The following is a 14,581-nucleotide window of genomic DNA, read 5'->3' on the forward strand; positions in this document are numbered from 1 at the left end:
TGACTCTCTCCTGTCCTACCAAGCATTCATGAATTTTTAAGAATCTCTAACTTAAAGATAAGGCTTATCAAAATAAAGCTCCGTTTGTTTATCTTTTCATTTTAGTGAGAGAATTTACTAGGGGAAGATAAGAAAGAAGGTTTTATGGAAACTCTTTTTCCTCCAGGTTATTTTTTTTTTCCACCAGGGTATTTTTCATTTTGCTAAACAAATAGGGTGATAAGTTGAAATTAAGGTTATTTAAACTCAACAGGGAGTTACTGTGTAGCAAAGAGAACTTACTCAGTATTTTGTAATAGCCTGTAAGGGAAAAGAGTACATATAAAAATATATAAACTGAGTCGTGTTGTATAGCTGAAAATATAACACATTATAAATCAACTATACTTCAACTTAAAAAAAAGAAAGTAAGGTCAACCTACATTGTACTTAAACCTGATTCTCCGAAACTCTCAGTCAAAGAATTTAGGCTCTCTTTTGGGACAGTGTGTATTTGAAGCTGCGCTTCCTTTGTTGTCTGTGCTTGCTGCCCTTAGATTTTAATCCTTTTTAAGCTTTTGTTTTTGCTGTCTCATAATCCCACAAAATGCAAAGCTGTGCATTCTTCACTCCTGCTCAATTTTATTATATTTGGTTTTACTATTTTATTATATTTACTTATTTTACTCTATTATTTCGTCTTTACTGGTTCCATAATGTTGGAGGAAATCCACTTTATTCAGATTAGAACAGGGTAGAAATGATTTAATCTATTAGTAACCACCTAGAAAACTGGTGAAACATTTTTATAGCAACCAATATTTGTAATAAATAATATTGCTAGGCTTAATTTATTTTCTTCTGTAGTAATTGCTTTGGACAAGGAAGAAGTGACAGATATAATCTAAATTGAATTTAATAAGGCTTTTTATTTAGGCATTTTCCATGACAGTCCAGGAGGTATCCACTTGAATGAACTGTTGTTTGGATGGAAATACATTTTCTAAATTGTATTTATTTTTATTTTAGGATTAAATTAGAGGGAAAAAAGGAAGGAAACATATGGGGAAAACCTCAAAGTTTTTTTTTCTGCTTATTTGAAAAGCGTTGAGGAAGATAGTGGTTGCAGAGCAGTTGCTTGACATATGATAAGTTATAGCCCCTTGTTCTTCTGAGTTAAAATCCTAAATTGATTGTGATTTTATTGCAAGCACTTCTCATACTAGCCAGTTAGGTAACTAGTCACTTTTTTTATGGAGTTTTTTTTCCTTATTTGTCTGTGAGGAGAGAAAAATAGGATGTACCATCATATAAACTGAAAATATTTGGAAAGCAGATCATTCTTTAAAATGTGTTTTTTAGAACATGAGATGTATTTGAACTAGACAGATAATTTGAGATAGAATAGGTAATTGTAAACATAACCTAATTTTCGAAAAATGTTTATTTTATTTTTGAACTGTGGTGGGTCTCTGTTGCTGCACTTGGGTTCTCCAGCTGTGCTGAGCTGAGGCTACTCTCTGTTGCATTGCACGGGCTTCTCACTGTGGTGGCTTCTCTTGTTGTGAATCACAGGCTGCAGGCGTGCAAGCTCAGTAGTTGTGGCACATGGTGCTAGTTGTTTTGCAACATGGGGGATCCTCACGACCAGAGATTGAACTGGTGTCCCCTGCATTGCAAGGCAAGTTCTTAACCAGTGGACCACCAGGGAACGCTAAACTAATTTTAAAAAGTACACTGTGGTGATCCTTTTGTAATGTATAAAAATATCAAATAACTATTGTACAGTATACTGAAACTAATGTAATATTGTAAGTCTGTTCAGTTCAGTCACTCAGTTGTGTCTGACTCTTTGCGACCCCATGGACTGCAAAATGCCAGGCTTCCCTGTCCTTCACTATCTCCCAGAGTTTGCCCAAGCTCATGTGCATTGAGTCGATGATGCCACCAACCATCTTATCCTCTGTCCCCTTCTTCTCTTGCCCTCAGTCTTTCCCAGAATCAGGGTCTTTTCCAATGAGTCAGTTCTTCACATCAGGTGGCCAAAGTATTGGAGTTTCAGCTTCAGCATCAGTCCTTCCAATGAATATTCAGGATTGATTTCCTTCAGGATTGACTGGTTTGATCTCCTTGCAGTCCAAGGGATTCTCAAGAGTCTTCTCCAACACTACAGTTCAAAAGCATCAATTCTTCAGCACTCAGCTTTCTTTATAGTCCAGCTGTCACATCCATACATGACCACTGGAAAAACCATAGCTTTGACTCTACAGACCTTTGTTGGCAAAGTAATGTCTCTGCTTTCTAATATTCTGTCTAGGTTGGTCATAGCTTTTCTTCCAAGGACCAAGCATCTTTTAATTTCATGGCTGCAGTCACCATCTGCAGTGATTTAGGAGCCCAAGAAAATAAAGTCTGTCACTGTTTACATTGTTTCCCCATCTATTTGCCATTAAGTGGTGGGACCAGATGCCATGATCTTTGTTTTTTGAATGTTGAATTTTGAGCCAGCTTTTTCACTTTCCTCTCTCACTTTGATCAAGAGGCTCTTTAGTTCTTCACTTTCTACCATTAGTGTGGTGTCATCTGCCTATCTGAGGTTATCGATGTTTCTCCTGGCAATTCCAGCTTGTGTTTCATCCAGCCCAGCATTGCACATGACGTGCTCTGCATATAAGTTAAATAAGCAGGGTGACAGTATACAGCCTTGACATATTCCTTTCCCAATTTGGAACCAGTCTGTTGTTCCATGTCCAGTTCTAACTGTTGCTTCGTGACCTGCATACTGATTTGTCAGGAGGCAGATCAGGTGGTCTGGTATTCCCATCTCTTAAAGAATTTTCCACAGTTTGTTGTGGTCCACACAGACAAAGCCTTTGGCGTAGTCAGTAAAGCAAAGGTAGGTGTTTTTCTGGAACTCTCTTGCTTTTTCTATGATCCAACAAATGTTGGCAATTTGATCTCTGGTTCCTCTGCCTTTTCTAAATCCAGCTTGAATGTCTGGAAGTTCACAGTTCATGTACTGTTGAAGCCTGGCTTGGAGAATTTTGAGCATTATTTTGCTAGTGTGTGAGATGAGTACAATTGTGCGGTAGTTTGAACATTCTTTGGCCTTGCCTTTCTTTGGGATTGGAATGAAAACTGACCTTTTCCAGTCCTGTTGCCATTGAGGAATTTTCCAAATTTGCTGGCATATTGGGTACAGCACTTTCACAGCATCATCTTTTAGAATTTGAAACAGCTCAGCTGGAATTCCATGACTTCCTCTAGCTTTGTTCGTAGTAATGCTTCCTAAGGCCCACTTGACTTCACAGTTCCTAATGTGTGGCTCTAGGTGAATAATCACACCATCGTGGTTATCTGGGTCATGAAGATCTTTTTTGTATGGTACTTCTATGTATTCTTGCCACCTCTTCTTAATATCTTCTGCTTTTGTTAGGTCTATACCATTTCTGTCCTTTATTGAGCCCATCTTTGCATGAAATGTTCCCTTGGCATCTCTAATTTTTCTTGAAGAGATCTCTAGTCTTTGCCATTCTGTTTTTTTCCTCTATTTCTTTGCATTGATTGCTGAGGAAGGCTTTCTTATCTCTCCTTGCTCTTCTTTGGAACTCTGCATTCAGATGGATATATCTTTCCTTTCCTCCTTTGCCTTTTGCTTCTCTTTTCTCAGCTATCTGTAAGGCCTCCTCAGACAACTGTCTTGTCCTTTTGCATTTCTTGGGGATGGTTTTGATCACCACCTCCTGTACAGTGTTACAAACTGAACGTACAATTTGTAAGTCAACGGTACTTTAATTAAAAAACAGTAGTACATTCATCTCTGCCATGCCAACTACTAGAATGCCAGTCTAGTAAAACCCTACTTAATTTGGTTTCGAAGGGAAAGGCAGAAACTCAGACTTATCTAACATCTTTCTTGATTCCTTCTCTCTGGTCCACCTTAGGTGCCCTCTTTATGTTTTCTCTGAGGCTTGTCCACAGAAATAGCATGTATCACACTCTGAATTGTAATCACCTGTTCACTTGTCTGTCTCCCAAATACCCTGCCTATAAGTTCCTTGAGGGTAAAGATCTTGAATAATATTGTACCTCCACATCCAGGTGAATTGCACACAATAGACAATTCAGTGTACAGACTTGTTTTTTGCCTTTTTTTTTTTTTTTTAATTCACTTAAGCACATGTCCATGCCAGATGTGCTTTTTTCCTAAGGCTACAAAGGTGAAGGAAGTATAAGTTCTCCACTCTGGACCCAGTTACCTGGCTTTGAATCCCAGTCCTACTAATTATTACTAATTAGGAGTAATGATAATTTCTATTAATTATTGCTTGAGTGACTTTGGGAAAGTGACTTAACTTTTCTTAGTCTTACTTTACTCATTGATAAGGGGAATAACAGTGCTATTTACTTCACAGGGTGGTTGTGAATTAATGGGAAAATGAACATAAAGCACTTAACATGTGTGACACAGCACTCAAAAATAAGAGCTACTGATTACTTACTATATTGTGATTAGTGGTTTAATAAGAGCAAAAATAAACCACTTTGGATAGCAAATTCTGGAGAAGACTATAATATTGCCTGGAGGGGACCCTTGGACAGGTATCTCAGAAGACAGGACATACTGATCCTATTTTAACAATCCTTTTTTTTCCTAAACTTTTTACTTTGTATTGGAGTATAGCTGATTAACAATGTTGATAATTTCAAGTGAGCAGCAAAGGGACTCAGTTATACATATATATGTATCCATTTTCCCTGAAACTTCCCTCCCATCCAGGCTGCCACAAAACTATTTAGCAGAATTCCCTATAGGAGGTCTGTGTTGGTTATCCATTTTGAATATAGCAGTTGGCACAGTGATTTTGAAGGGAGGTCTTGATGAGATTACAAGCAATAGAAACAGTTAGAAGGAATGAGGAAGATGTAGAGCAAGCAGGTGGGAAACAGACCTGTGCAGTAGCTCGCACGTTGGACGTGTGGGAAAGGGCTGGGGCTGCGTGGTGGAGCGTTGCCCAGCTTCAGCCTGTCCCCGCTCTGGGACGGTGGGTGCTACTGCCTTGTTAAAGGTAGCGAAACTGAGCTTGTTGTCCGTGAGCACCTTGCCTAAAGTTACCTGCTGAGTAGTAACAGAGCCTGTGTTCAAAACTGATAAATTTTACGTGCTTCCCATCTCACCATGGTGCCAAGTCCTAGCTTTTGAAAAACAAGAGAAAGTTGTTTAATATCTGAAATGTGTTACAGAGTTTGATGTAAACATTATGAAATCTGTAATTTTTTTATAGGAACAGTAAAACAATTTTACTATTTATTACACTTACTGAATCAGGTATAAATGTTGCATTTATTCATTTATTGAAGTATAATTGCTTTGCAAGTTAAAGTATTTCCATGAAATATTTGTTTCAGATCTTCTCCCTCGCTCATCAGATTTCTTTCTTTCTTTTTTTTTTATTCTGCCACATCGTGAGGCTTGTGGGTTCTTGGTTCCCAGACCAGGGATTAAACCTGGGCCTCCACAGTGAAAGTGCAAATTTAACCACTAGACCCTCATCAGATCTTACAGTGTCTATGGATTGGGAAGATTTCAATGTCTGAAGTTGTGTTCAGTTGATACAGATAGCAGATTGGAAGATTTCTAAGGAGATTTTCAGAAATGAACCCATAACAGGAAAGAAGGAAATCTTTTTTTTTTTTAAGAAAGGAGAGAGGAAGAAACAAAAGGAAAGAGGGGAAGAAGGCAGAGAGGAAAAGAGGAAGGAAAGGAACTGTAAGATGGATTGGTCCCGGAAGAGATAAGTATTAAGGATGTGCGTGCAAGCTAAGTTGCTTCAGTCGTGTCTGATTCTGTGCAACCCTGTGGACTGTAGGCCTCCAGGCTCCTCTGTCCATGAGATTCTCCAGGCAAGAATATTGAAGTGGGTTGCTGCCATTTCCTTCTCCAAGGAAGAAAATCTTATATTGGTATTGGAGAGCATGTTCAAACATTAACTCTTAGTAACCCAAATTGCATGAGTTAAGTGGAGTTTAAATTTTATTAAGAACCCTCAAAATGTTAGATTGTAACCTAAACATTAGTTCTGCTTATGTTCAAAGGTAGGTGATCAAATCAGATCAGATCAGATCAGTCGCTCAGTCGTCTCCGACTCTTTGCGACCCCATGAATTGCAGCACGCCAGGCCTCCCTGTCCATCACCAACTCCCGGAGTTCACTCAGACTCACGTCCATCGAGTCAGTGATGCCATCCAGCCATCTCATCCTCTGTCGTCCCCTTCTCCTCCTGCCCCCAATCCCTCCCAGCATCAGAGTCTTTTCCAATGAGTCAACTCTTCGCATGAGGTGGCCAAAGTAGTGGAGTTTCAGCTTTAGCATCATTCCTTCCAAAGAAATCCCAGGGCTGATCTCCTTCAAAATGGACTGGTTAGATCTCCTTGCAGTCCAAGGAACTCTCAAGAGTCTTCTCCAACACCACAGTTCAAAAGCATCAATTCTTCGGTGCTCAGCCTTCTTCACAGTCCAACTGTCACATCCATACATGACCACAGGAAAAACCATAGCCTTGACTAGACTAACCTTTGTTGGCAAAGTAATGTCTCTGCTTTTGAATATGCTATCTAGGTTGGTCATAACTTTCCTTCCAAGGAGTAAGCGTCTTTTAATTTCATGGCTGCAGTCACCATCTGTAGTGATTTTGGAGCCCAGAAAAATAAAGTCTGACATTGTTTCCACTGTTTCCCCATCTATTTCCCATGAAGTGATGGGACCAGATGCCATGATCTTCGTTTTCTGAATGTTGAGCTTTAAGCCAACTTTTTCACTCTCCACTTTCACTTTCATCAAGAGGCTTTTTAGTTCCTCTTCACTTTCTGCCATAAGGGTGGTATCATCTGCATATCTGAGGTTATTGATATTTCTCCTGGCAATCTTGATTCCAGCTTGTGTTTCTTCCAGCCCAGCGTTTCTCATGATGTACTCTGCATATAAGTTATACGACTGTCTTTTTACTGACTAACATTAAAATAGACAACTAAAGAGCTTCTTTGTACTGATAAAATCTTTTCTGTAGTAAATATTTAAAAGCTTTTTAACTATTCACATGGGATTTTATATCAACCCAACTAACACATTCAGACCTGCATGTTTTAAAAATCTCAGTGTCAAAAGTTTATTTTTAAACTCAGCTTCATGAGGCATGTTTTTCTGCCTCCCTGCCCCCCACCAATATTCATTGTCAGAAAGACTAACACCTCCCTGAAATACCGTTCTTTTCACCATGTTTTTTTACATACTCTTAAGACCTTAATACAAAAAAACAAATTTGAGACTGACTGCTTTTAGCTCTGTACATCTTAAAACTTTGTTTAAATCATTAACCCTTCTTCGTCATATTCATGTTATACTCAGTGAAAGTGACCAACACTTTGATTCCCCATTTTACTACTGTTATGACCATTTTTTTGTATATTGAGGGTTTTTTGGTTGAAGTATAGTTGATGTACAATATTATATAACCCACTTACCTAATTCCCTGGTCCCTAGGCAATCTGCTTTCTGTCACTACAGTACATTAGTTTGTATTTCCTATAATTTTATACGAATAGAATCATATAGTATGTACTGTCTTTTCTCTGACTGCTTTTATAAAACATAATTTGAGATTCATCCATCTAGTCAATATCCTTTAAAATCCAACTAACATTATGATCTACCTTATTTCACAGAACTTAACATTTAGGGCAGCAGTTGAACATGATACAACCCACAGATGTTTGGACCTCACAGAGGCTTTTTAAAGCGTTGACTTCTTTGCCAAGATTTGAATGTTTTTAGGATTAGTCTATAACTAGGACCTACTTTTCAGAGAGGGTTTTGGGAAGGTGAAATCTCCCTATCCCTCTGTTACTAATTTCAACTTGTGTCTGCCACTCTTGAGCCAAATGACCCCTGGATCTGATGAACACTTAGAGGCAAGTGAGGCCTCAGTTCTGTGGGAGCTCTTTCAGGGAGAGCTGACCCAGGACTTGCTCCTCAAGGGCTGGACAAGATCCTCAGAGTGAGGATACAAATGGCAGATCCAGAAAAAGAGCTTGGCTTGGTAGAGATCCATGGACTTCCCTAATGGGAAGAATGGCAAAGAGCTAGGGGACTGTTACCTCCCTGGGAGATGTAAGGAGTCTGAGAGTCGGCAGCCTTTCTCCCAGGCCTCAACAGGGCTGGTGGCTGGCCTGCTGCCCTGCCCGTCTACTGGTGTAGAGGCTGCTTTGCCTTTCTGTTCTCTTGAGACTGCTACCACTTATGATGCTCCAACAATGAAACCTAAGCCCCTCTGAAGCAACATAGAAAAAGATCCCATCTGGGGAAGGCAGGAAACCAGAAAGAGAAAAAAGCACCTAGAGTAAACAGCACAACAGACCAACTAAGTAGAAATGCAGAGAAGATAGGAACTTGAATATGCAAATAATGAACAGTAGGCGCACTGAAGGAAGTTCAAATGAAGTACAAAAGAGACACAGGGAGCAAAAGATACGATTTCCCTGCTAAATGCTTGGTACCACCTGACTTGCAATCCATGTACATACACTTAAAAAAAAAGTCCACTAGATAAACACATAAAAGCAGGACTTTTTTCTCTTGTGTACACTGACTGCTGTCAGTGTCCGTGTCTAGAACAGTCTTTTACATAGTAAACACTCAGTACCTAATTACTGAATAAAGAATTGAATGAGTATGATCATTATTGGCCTGGAAGATTCAAAGCCCAGAGTTAAAAATACAGATTGAAAAAACCATAAGAAACTTGGAGGATAGATTGAGGATAGATAGGATAGGAAAGAGACTGGGAAGAGGACATCTAATGTGGCTAATACAAGTTACAGAAAAAGGAATAAATGGAAGAGAAGTAGTAATTAAAGATGTTTTTTTTTAATTCCTGAGCTAAAGTTCATTGTGCAGATTGGTGGTACATTCCAGGGAAGATCAGTGTTGTAAAAAACATACCTAGGCTTATCCAGGTAAAGTTTTGAACTCCAGGAATTCATTTTGGAGGCTTCCAGATTACAGTATGATATTCAGAATAGTCTGAGATTCACATCAGAATTCTAATTCACACCAGTGGGAATTAGGAGACAGTGAAAGAGTATCCACAGATTACCAACAGAAAAAGACTGTAATCCCAAATCCCCATTTCCGGTGAAAATAGCATCCTCATCTACAAGGAGGAGCTACGGCATAAATGTAACTTTAGAGAGTGTATTACCCACATAACTAGAGAATATTTAAGAAAGGTTTTTAACCAAATAAATGAGCCAGAGCACAGATCACAAAATGAAAGGGATAGAAAAAGTGGAAAATGATGGTAGACTGTCTGGGAATGTTATGCTGAATAAGGACTCTAATCAACAGGAACATACTTCAGGGAACAATTCAATAATATTTATGATGTAAAAGTACTAAATAAGTCTAAGCAAAACCTCAAAATTATGGGAGGCAAGAGCTAAGAGGTTTCCAGATGGAGATGAGGAAAGGAGAAAGTGCTAAATAAGCACATTTAAGCACTTTAATCATCAGGGAAATGCACATCAGAACCACAACAAGGGGCCACTTCACATCCGCTGGGCTGGTTCTGATAAAAACGATGGACCATAACACGCGTTGACAAGAATGTGGAAAGACTGAAACCCCCGTATATTTTCGGTGGGAACATAAAATGGTGCAGACACTTTGTAAAACAGTTTGGCAGTTCTTCAAGAAGTTAAATATAGAGTTACCATATGATCCAGCAATTCCACTTCTAGGTATATACTTAAAATAAGAATATATGTCCACACGAAAAATTGTAGAGGAATGTTCATTGCAGCACTATGCATGATAGCCCCAATTATAGAAACAACCCAGATGTCGACTGATGAATAGATAAATGTGGTATATTCGTATAATGAAGTATTATCTGGCACTGACAACAAATGAAATACAGATCAGTTCAGTTCAGTTCAGTTGCTCAGTTGTATCCGACTCTTTGCGACCCCATGGACTGCAGCATGCCAGGCTTCCCTATCCATCACCAACTCCTGGAGCCTACTCAAACTGATGTCTATCACGTTGGAGATGCCATGCAACCATCTCATCCTCTGTCGTCCCCTTCTCCTCCTGCCTTCAATCTTTCCCACCATCAGGGTCTTTTCCAGTGACTTGGTTCTTCGCATCAGGTGGTCAAAGTATTGGAGTTTCAGCTTCATCATCAGTCCTTCCAATGAATATTCAGGATGGATTTCCTTTAGGATGGACTGGTTGGATCTCCTTGCAGTCCAAGGGACTCTCAAGAGTCTTCTCCAACACTGCAGTTCAAAAGCATCAAATCTTTGGTGCTCAGCTTTCTTCATAGTCCAACTCTCACATCCATATATGACTACTGGAAAAACCATAACCTTGAGTAGATGGGCCTTTGTTGGTAAAGTAATGTCTCTGCTTTTTAATATGCTATGTTTGTCATAGCTTTTCTTCCAAGGAGCAAGCATCTTTGAATTTCATGGCTGCAGTCACCATCTACAGTGATTTTGGAGCCCCAAAAAATAAAGTCTGTCACTGTTTCCATTGATTCCCCATCTATTTGCCATGAAGTGGTGGGACCAGATGCCATGATCTTTGTTTTCTGAATGTGAACTTTTTCACTCTCCTCTTTCACTTTCATCAAGAGGCTCTTTAGTTCTTCTTTGCTTTCTGCCATAAGAGTGATGTCATCTGTGTATCTGAGGTTATTGATATTTCTCCCAGCAATCTTGATTCCAGTTTGTGTTTTATCCAGCCCAGCATTTCGCATGATGTACTCCGCATATAAGTTATATAAGCAGGGTGACAATATACAGCCTTGATGTATACCTTTCCTGATTTGGAACCAGTCTGTTGTTCCATGTCCAGTTCTAACTCTTGCTTCTTTTAACCTGCATACAGATTTGTCAGGAGGCAGATCAGGTGGTCTGGTATTCCAGTCTCTTTAAGAATTTTCCACAATTTGTTGTGATCCACACAGTCAAAGGCTTTGGCGTAGTCAATAAAACAAAAGTAGATGTTTTTCTGGAACTCTCTTGTTTTTTTTGATGATCCAATGGATGTTGTGCCTGGAGAATCCCAGGGACAGGGGAGCCTGGTGGGCTGTCGTCTCTGGGGTCGCACAGAGTCGGACACGACTGAAGCGATTTAGCAGCAGTAGCAGCAGCAGCAGACTAGTGCTAGATTATAAAGGAACTTGAAAGCCAGGATTAGGTGTTTGGAGTTCACCCTATAAGCCAAGGGATTCAGACATGTAAACTGGAATCTTAAGCCATTAACCTCTGCTACCACCATCATTACCACTACCATGCCCAACCAGAAAATTCACAGTAGGAGTAGAGACACAGCCTGCAAAAGGCAGCCCTTTCCTTTTCTTGGAGAGACTTGAATCAGCAGCCCACATGATGTCAAAATATAAATAAGAAGTGAAAACAATCCATCTTCTCTTCACAAAATGATTGGACACTCCTAGCATTTTCACTTGGAGGTCTTTGAAAGTCTTTTTTAAGCAATAAAGAAGCTGATAAAGGCAAAATTAATAAGAAGGAAAATGAAGGATTGTTTGAAGATGGGAAAATTGATGGCAGGGAGACTAATTAAACTATTTTAATTAGTCTATGAATAATGAGACTCTAATAGATGGCAGTGTGATAGAAAGAAGAGATTGGTATGGAAGCCACAAATTACTGGATTTGATGAATGAGAAAGGGGAAGAATCAAAAGTTGGAAACACATCTTCTGACTGGTTCTGCTTTGTATCTTACCCACTTTTTAAATCAATTTTTAAAATCTCCTTTCCTGTCAAATGAGTATATATTTTATATTAGGTACAATGCATGTATGTATGACAGTGACAGATTTTATTTTCTTAGGCTCCAAAATCCCTATGGACAGTGACTGCAGCCATGAAATTAAAGGATCCTTGCTCCTTGGAAGGAAACCTATGACAAACCTAGAGAGTATATTAAAAAGCAAAGACGTCACTTTGCTGACAAAGGTCCATCTAGTCAAAGCTGTGATTTTTCCAGTAGTCATGTACAGTTGTGAGAGTTGAACCATAAAGAAGGCTGAGTGCCAAAGAATTGATGCTTTCAAACTGTAGTGCTAGAGAAGATGCTTGACAGTCCCTTGGACAGCAAGGAGCTCAAACCAGTCAATCCTAAAGGAAATCAACCGTGAATATTCATTGGAAGGATTGATGCTGAAGCTGAAGCTGTAATACTTCGGCCACCTGATGTAAAGAGCAGACTCAGTGGAAAAGGCCTTCATGCCGGGAAAGATAGAAGGTAAAAGGAGAAGGGGACAGCAGAGGATGAGATGGTTGAATAGCATCACTAACTCAGCGGACATGAATTTGAGCAAACTCCAGGAGATAGTGGAAGACGGAGGAGCCTGGTACAGTCCGTGTGGTCACAGAGAGTTGTATATGACTTAACGACTGAACAACAGCAATTATAGACTAAAATAACATTATATACCATTATAGATTAGATGTGAAAGTGAAGTCGCTCAGTCGTGTTCGACTCTTTGCGACCACATGGACTGTAGCCCACCAGGCTCCTCCGTCCATGGGATTCTCCAGGCAAGAATACTGGAGTGGGTTGTCGTTTCCTTCTGCAGGGAATCTTCCAGACCCAGGAATTGAACCCAGGTCTCCCGCATTGCAGGCAGACGCTTTAACCTCTGAGCCACCTGGGAAGCCCATAGATTAGATATAGTATATACCTAATATTGTATACAGGTATGTTATTAGGTGTATATTTCCCACGTTATCTTCAGAACTTCTCCATTAGCCGTGTCCTCATCAACCTCTTTGACTAGAATGTCTCCCCTTGTCCATTTTCTCTCACCCATTCTGCTTTTTAATGAACTACCCATCCTTCAAAATTTAGCTCAGTTATGCCATTGACCATCCCTGATCACCATTTTATTTTGTTTTCCTTCCTTTTTGATTCCCACAGTATTTGTACCTATACTATAAGAATTATTTTTATTGTTTTCATAATCGTTCACATGTTTTCTCTCCAGATTATTGAGAAGAAAGGGTTACTACTGGTGTCTTGGTGCCAAGCACAGCACCTAACACAGAGTAGGCATACAGAGTATAGGTTGAACTAATAACAACCATCTAGAGACCATGCTAGAGATGCTTGTTAGCACATGGATAAACTACAGTGGCCTGGTAATAATTATATCTTCTTGGCCTCTGATAAATCTGATATTCATTTCATTTGCATATTGCACTCTTGTTTTCTTACCTAAAATACTGCTTTTATTTTTAGATTTCCACACAGACAATTTCAATTGTTTTTCATCTCCTTTAGATGTCTTATGACTTTTCCTAAGGGATCAACCCTTCCAGACATGTTTATTCCTCTTCTGTGATTTTGAGTTCAACATGATTTTTAAGGTTTTTAAAAGTTTTACTTAAAATTCCTACTGCACTCAATCCATGTTGCTCTTCTCCTTTGGAGCCTTGCAGCACTAAAGGCAGTACCACAGATTATCAGCTATAGCCCCTTAGGCAATTCACTTTAGTTTTCTGAGTTTCTTTTGGAACACAGAAGTAAGTCTTTCTTGCAGGGTTTCTGTGTAGGCTTGCTATGATGATAGTAGGAAAAATTTCCCTAAATTGAATCGCTTGGAAACTACCTTTATAACCTTTCCATTTTTATATATCATTTTTGGATTATTTAATATTTTTTCTTACATTGAGCCACTGGTTTTCTGTTTCCTTTATATGGAAAACTTTGTCACTAAATGAAATCTCAGCATGCTTGCCACTGTATAAATAAAATATAAACTAAAAATAGATGTAATATAAATGATTTTAATTTTGCTAGATACCGTTGCCAAGCAGAGGCTCTGAGCCTGTTAAAAAAAGAGACCATAGAGTTCTGAAGAGATGTTACAGACATTCTAGCACAGGCGTAAGAAAATTCTGTTTGATAAAATGCTTCAACTCCTGGGTAACAGGATTAATGGTAAGGGTATAGAGAGAAGATGGAGTGACATCCTGATAACCTGAAACCACAGATATGAAACCTGCCAAGATGTTTAGAACAAATGAATTTAATAAACCTTTAGTATAAAATTATGATAAATATTTACAAGTGCTCATTCTTTTTTTTTTTTAATATTTATTTATTTGGCTGTATCGGGTCTTAGCTGCAGCCGTGGGATCTTTGTTGGGGTACCTAGTTGCTCCACCTCATGTGGGATCTTAGTTCCCCAACCAGGCACTGAGCCTGCATCTCCTGCATCACAAGGGCGATTCTTAACCACTGGACCCCCAGGCAAGTCCCTGAATGCTTGTGTTCTTACAGAAGTAATCAAAATATAAAAATAACAAAAGTGAAATAGTATAGTTCCTAAACGTTTTCAGGTAGTAAAAATTAAACCATATTTACTGTCTTCCATAGGCAATCTTTATCTCTTCCTAATACCTCTACCCTTTCATCCCTGACTCTGTGTTAGATTCCGTAACCACATGGCTTTCACTATATAGTCTCATGCCCAGAATGGCACAGGGATTCTTTTTTTAGTTTTTTATGT

General features: G+C 39.1%; 1 protein-coding gene across 6 annotated transcripts in view; it reads left to right on the forward strand.

The window, feature by feature from the left end:
* The window catches only part of SLC12A6 (solute carrier family 12 member 6), an 84,270-nt gene that overhangs the window by 22,705 nt on the left and 46,984 nt on the right, over positions 1 to 14,581 (forward strand). The gene's annotated exons all lie outside the window — the stretch shown is intronic.

This window comes from Bos javanicus, chromosome 10, assembly GCF_032452875.1.
Source record: "Bos javanicus breed banteng chromosome 10, ARS-OSU_banteng_1.0, whole genome shotgun sequence".
NCBI lineage: Eukaryota > Metazoa > Chordata > Mammalia > Artiodactyla > Bovidae > Bos > Bos javanicus.